This window comes from Numida meleagris, chromosome 1 (assembly GCF_002078875.1).
Source record: "Numida meleagris isolate 19003 breed g44 Domestic line chromosome 1, NumMel1.0, whole genome shotgun sequence".
NCBI lineage: Eukaryota > Metazoa > Chordata > Aves > Galliformes > Numididae > Numida > Numida meleagris.
This window is the reverse complement of record NC_034409.1, coordinates 91,902,638-91,909,890: the sequence shown is the minus strand read 5'-3', so window position 1 is coordinate 91,909,890 and position 7,253 is coordinate 91,902,638.

Genomic DNA, 7,253 nt, shown 5'->3' with positions numbered 1-7,253 from the left:
AAATAAACTAGAACTGAAATATAAAATGAAAGATTATAGAAAAACCTGGCATTGTTCAATAAAAAGCCTACATGGATATTATTTAGACTTTGTTTCTTCGTGTGTTATTAAAGAAAGTGTTTCAAACACTTCATAGAAAAAATCAGACATCATACTTTCTTCAAGGCCACACCAGTTCTTATAATGACTTTTTTTCTGGCCACCTACATTTCACTGTTTATGCCGCTCTAGAGTGTTGCCTCAAGGTCAAAGTCCTGCAAATTCATACTCACTTCTCTGCCAGCTTTGCTCTTCCAAGCAGTTTCAGAGTAAGCTCCAGTTCTATTTACAATTTGTCTCTTGTGGGAAGGATGTTGGTTGTCATTTTTTTCAGCGCTGTGATGTGGAATAGATATGTGCTGTCATGTTTCTGAGAGATTAGAGGAAAGCAGGGAACTGATTTCTGAACTTGGGCATTTATTACATATTAACATGAAAGTCATATGAAAATATATTTAAAAAAAAAAAAGTAAGTACAAGATATCCTATGATTTGAATATTGCCCTTCAGAAATTCTGGAAATCAAGTACTCTTTCCACAAAGAACAGTCTGTTTTCCAGAAAATAAACCTGTTGATACTAAGGATTGCTTGCTTGTTTTATTTATTACAGGCAGGTAATTTTTTGTTTATCTACTTGTTCTTTTAAATAAATTTTCACTGTGCATTTTTCATTTGTTATTCATTTATTTCATTTATTTTCATTTATTATTCATTTTTTAAACTTTGGATCCATAAGAACATATAAGAACAGAGTGGCCGGACTTTCTATTCTGCTTATATCTCCTCTTCTTTCTACCAATACAGATTATTTTAACTTAAGATTTTTCTTTTTAGTGACCTGTTTCTGTCTTATCCAAGAATACAGCACAAATAAGATTTCCTAACGAATACAAAATTCATAGAAACTACATGAACGTGGTCCAACTATTCATTCAAACAGATAGAAAAATCATCATTCTCTGAGGATAATAATAGCTGCCTTTTGTCTTCTCTGTCAAATAACGAAATGTCTCCAGAAAAATCAGTATAGGAAATAAGGCTCATTGGATGTACAGGAACACATACTGATCTCTGTTTATTTTGTACAAGTTCCTCCTCATAGTACAGCCTTATGCTTTTGTTGTTGTTGTTGTTTTTGGGTGGTCAGTTGGTTTTATTTTGTTTTGCTTTTAAATCTCCTGGACAGAATTTACACCAAATCATGGTACCTCTAAAGATAATAAAGGATTAAAAAAGACTTTCAGATCTTGGAAGGCAACAAGCTCAACATGATCATTGCTGCTAACATGCTCTGACAGCAAACAGGCCTACAGCACCATAGGCTGCATTAACGGGAGCACAGCCAGTACAGTTCATGTGAAAGGAAACATTTACTACATTTGGAAAAAGAGGAATATTGTCAATAGGACAAAACAGTGACTTTTAACAGCAGTATGTTTTCTCTTCTCTATCCCATTGTACGGATGATCAAGCCAAATCATAAACAAGCTCCATTTTACTTCACTTTCTAGTAAGGGAAACTTCTTAGAAAACATGGCTTGAAATGTCTTTATTTTTCTTCTGTTATATTCATTTTTTTTCCCTTTTTTTCTTTCCCCTTGTACTTCTTTTATTTTTCAATCATCTAGATATTAAACACTACAACATAAGACAAGGTAAGCTACAAATGCTCACAAACACATGATCAGCTATCATCTTACTAAGCTAAAAACTGCTTATGCTACTAAATAAAAACAAGAGGTTATGTTATAACAGTTGCAGGCAAGTGAAGACTTGAAGCATTAGAAAACATGATGGACAGGGATTGAACCTTGCAGCTGAATGAACAGGATAAATGATAACAAGCTTTAGTGATAGTAAGACTAAACAACAGCCTTCACTAAGGAAAAAACCCTCTGAACATTGTATGTCTGTAATGCACAAAGCCACAGAACAGATTATCCAGGAGTAAAACAAAGATGAAATTAGCATTAGTATCTTCAGAGCTTACAAACAACATTATGAAAAAATCACAGATAAGGTATTTCTGCCTGCATATAAACAAGCATTGTTAAACCACCCCTTCCTTAATTTGGAATTTGAGATTTCTTTGTAAATTCCGTGTGAATTAAATGAAGGTAGAATCCATAGCCATGGAAATAGAAAGATAACTATGCATATTACATTCAAAATGAGGAAGAATTTGGTTAATGAAATGGTAAGGATAAACAACAAAACTTATGCCTGTAATGAACATGCATCAATAACCACACATGCATCCAAACCACTTGAAACATATGAAATAGTCTTTGGAGGTTAACACATCCTTCCTTGTGGGAAGGTATTTAAAAAAAAAACAAACAAACACATATCCTATTGATTTTATGCTATTATGGCATTTCAAATAAGCTAACTCAAACTTAAATGAAAACAGCTCTAATTGTATCAGTCTTCCAATGCCTGTTTTCTGACTCATGTTAAATCTTTGTAAATGGATTTCCACGCTGGCAAAACATATGACCAAACTGTCTCTTCATTGAAGCCAAAGACTGCAGGGCAGTTTGTCTTTAGAGATATTCATTACTTTGGCTTTACTACTGAGTGTGCAAGTTGATTAAAACGTTACAGTTTTACATAGATAAACCATAGTTCTTGAGATACAGATGAGTATTACAGACCAGAGCTGACACTCAGTTATAGAATTGTGTGGAAAAAAAAAAAAAGTAATTACTGGAGTTCCATCTACTAATTAGAAAATTATGTTTTCCATAGTTGTTAGTCTTGTGCCTTTCAATAGAACAATCAGATCAGGTCTTGTAAAGAGAAACATCTACTTTCATAAAAAACATCTTCTTTCATGAAAAAAATAAAGTTTAAAACATAGAAATAAATTTACTGATGCAACTGTCCATTTGTATTATTATTATTAACGTAGCCCTTCATTGAAAATAAATTTCAAGATAATCTACAAAGATTCATTTTGTCTGTAATTTTTCAAATACAGTAAGAATCAGATAAATATTACATTTTTTCCATCTTTTAATTAATAACTGATTTTTTTAGGCTTCTCATCTAGTGTATTGACATTAACAGAAAAGGAATATTTCAAAATAAAAGTATGATTGATATGGAAAATGCTTCTTGCTTAGTCATTCTTCCAATTTGCTTGACTATCTCAATGTGATATGATAAAATCTTCTCTTTAGACTTTTAGCTGACATGAAATCATGTTTGCAAATGCTTTCCATTTCAACTTTGTACACCCAAATCAGAGAAGATAGTGGGATAAATAACATGTGGAAGTATAAAAACACTCTCAAGACACTAAATGATAGCAGGATGAAAGGTCTTGGAACACCGACTACTTTCTGCAGCCCAGGAGGAATTTTTTTAAGGTGCATCTAAAAATCTACATCTTGAGAAGTTGTCTGGTTGAAATTCTAGTGTTTTATCCCATAAAAAATCTTAACAAATTACAGTTTTCCAAGGTACAATAGAGAATTGATGATTCAGATACCAAGCTATTTTTTGGGCCTTGCAGAAGTCTTACATTACATTTCCAAAAAACCTGCTCCACAAAAAGTTTTAGCTTATCACTGAACATCTCTAGGCTAGACAGCATTATCTTTGTGCTAAATTTCAGACTTTAAATGATCTAGGAATTCTGAGAAAATAGAGAGGAGAGAGGCCTGAAAATAGTTTAAATTCAAGATGCACAGATCAGATAAGGAAAAAGAAAGCCATTCACACACTAAGTCTTTACTAAAGAGTTAGAAGATTTTTCATTTCTTTTCAGTAAAGGCCTCAACCCAAAGCATTTAATTTGATATGGAATTTTCATATATCTGGAAATCCCACTGAATCAGGGAATGGCTTACCAGATAAAAGCTGTGTCAGCAGGCTTGAAGATTGTTTTTTTTTTCCTTTTGTAGTTATCTTCAAGTGAACTGACATACGTTTGACAATTTGCTGACAGAATAAGACTAAGAAAATGGAGGAACAATTGGTCTAACCATGCAGTCATTTATCCAAGGAAGCTATTTCCATTTAAATCAAAAAGCATTGCTTACCTGAGCAAATATTTCCCATTTACATAACAACCTGCAAAATAGAACTGGAGTCATCCCGCTAAAGTACTGCTTAAGAGTAAAATGGAAAAGTGACAAATAATCTTTTGATGACATAAGCAAAATTATTAAAAAATCTGATATGTCAGCATATTAAAAATATCACACAAGATTCCTCTTGAAGAATGAACATCTGAAAAATTCTTTGTGTTACAGAGCTCTTCTTCCCTGCTGTATATACAGTATTGTCTGATTTTTTAATTGCAGTTTGTTTGTTTTTCCAATTTAATTATAGAGTCAAGTTCAAAACTTTTCTCCTCTGTGTATCTGATATTCTACCTATGACTTAAACTGGTATTCTTGCCCTGAAAAATCTGTTTAGGAACGTAGCTGGAACGAACATTTGTATACATTTTTAAGTTTATCTAAAGGTTTAGATTTTCACTTAACACAGTGCCTTACTCTACCTGAAAGTTTTTTGTGTGTAAACAGTTTGTTGCTCAGGTAAGGAAGGTAACTGAGGATTTTAGCAAGGATTATACTCTTTATTTAATAGACTCCCCATAATATTCACCTAATTAAAAGCTAGCTTTAAACAAAAGATATGAATGTTGAAGATACAGAATTTTAGGAGTTTCATGTACTTACATTATTGCACTACCATCAAAGGAGAAAGATATTTTCTCATCCCTATCTTGTTTTCAGGAGGCTCATGAAACCTGAGGGTTGCTTCTGGCAATTCACCTGGATGCCCTTTCCCTTTTATCAGTTCTACTGTGTTTTACAAAATATATAATGACTTGTGGTGGCAGAAGATCACTCACAGACCCTAAATCTGAGTCCAGCAGAGCACAGAATACATGTATGCAAGGTGTAAGTCTCAGAAGGAATAGAAACTTCTTCAGAATTAGAAGTAGGGCCAGATTGCGACATTGGCCTGCACTGGAGTTGGTATGGAATGATATTTTCTTGTGGGACAACACACTGAGTCTTCCCAATTTCTACAAGAGTTCCCAGTGTTCTTATGGTGATGTACTTACTCTGTCATACTCTGGTATTTTAGAAAGCTCTTCCCTATGTATCAAACTGACCATAACATCAAAAGGTAAAAAGAGAAAAGAAGAGCCTGAAGTGGTGTCATACACACAGGTGGTAACAGATTCCTTTTCACCTGTTCCATTCCCCTGGATAGTCATCGGGTCCAGGAACAATTTGTTGTTTCTTGGGTTCATCTACAAAAAAAACAAACCAAAACCTATCTAGAAATAAACCATATTTAGAAATAAACCATAGCAAATTGAGTCACTGTGAACTTTTTACATCTGTTCAATACATAATAATGAGGTGCAGGCTCATGGAATTCCCCTATTTTGCCAAGTCATTATTTACATTGGCAAAGCTGATTTCAGGAAAAAACAATGGTTTTGGACTGAAAATGGTTTTTATTCTCTGCTTTCTGTTCTATAGCATTATTATAGCAGAAGTGCTAAGCTTTAGGTTTCTGATGCTAGAAATTATGTGCAGACAAGCTGGATGGAGGCGTGTGTGCTATTCCTTGAGAAAAATAGGGTCTTGCTTCCACTGCGATATGAAACCATTGAGAGGGAAATAAGACAACACCATGGAACCTCATATTAACAAATCTCTCTTCAAGAGGATTAAAAATAAGCTAATAAAATGCCTTAGACAATTCTGGTTTCTGGTGAGAATACTTACCTAATTGTTGCTTCCCACCCAGCAAGTAAGAGTCATGTTTTTTTGTGGTAAAACATTCTTGTATTTTTTACTCAGAATCAAAAGACACAAAAAAGTGATAAACAGCAAGCAAATAAGAAATTACACACAAGGCAAAGTGCAAAACAAGGAAACCGGACAGTTTGTGGTATCTGCTACATTATTAAGAAAATTGCTAGGGTAGGATCCTATGGAAGATAGCCATGAAGGGCAGAGGAGCTCAGAAAAAATTTTAAAAACAACATCCTCCAAGTACAAAAGCAATCAATCCCAATACTCAGGAAACAAGCAGACATATCATAAGACACAGTATGACTAAACACAGAACTCAAGACAGAGGTCCAATGAAAAAAAGGCACTGTACAGGAGCCAGAAATAGGGACAAAATACAAACAGTGGTGTTGGAAAATCCAAAATTCATAGCTGCAGATTGCTAAGGGACATTTAGAGCAACAAGATATTTTACTGCTACATTCATAGTAAAATGATGAACAATGTAAATGTAGGACTATTTCTGAGCCCTCACTAATAATTCTTAGTGGTCCTGACCACTTAACCATGCATTGTTATCCATCCAACTCCTCCAGGAGCTGCATTTCATGCTGGAGCTAATGGCCTGGACCTGAGATGAACTGCATCATAAGTATCCTTCTCTCTAGGCCTTTTTTCAGACTGACTACCACCTCGGAGGTAGTTTGTCTGCTGGGTAACCTCCTCCTTGCCCCTCCAACTCCTGTCTACCACGTCTAGCTGGATCTAGGATCATACAGTCATAAAATAGCTGGGGTTGGGAGGGACCTTAAAGTTTACAGAATGACACAGAATCACAGAATCATGGGAGCTGGAAGGGACCTCTGGACATCATCTAGTCCAGCCCCCAGCTAAAGCAGATGTCTGTAGTAGGTTACACAGGAAAGTGTCCAGGCAGGTTTTAAATACCTCAGTTCATGATGTTCAGTTGGTTATATTATGTTTAAGCTTATTACTGCAGGCTTAACATTGACAATTAAGACAGATTTTCATTTGCATTGGATCTGAGAAAACTTCATAACTGGTAAAGAAATTCCTGCTAATATGTTCTTTAATGGACATTGTCACTTACAATATTTTTATATAGGACCTTAGTAATACAGAACTAGAACTAAATCTACTTATATCATAGGAATTACGCTAATAGTAATACAAAGCTATGTTGTTTTTTTTGTTGTTGTTGTTCAGGAACAGCACTCATTTTTCCCCCAGATTTAATATAAAATATATACTATATTGACATATATATACTATATTGACATAGTTTCAGAAACAAAATATGTATTCCAGCTGAGGAAACTCATTCTGAAGGAATGTCAGAATGAGAAACCATGTGAGAAGCTGGCCACAGGACAAGTGATAAATTATTTAGGGCTGTTATCTCTAAATACTAGTAAATAACA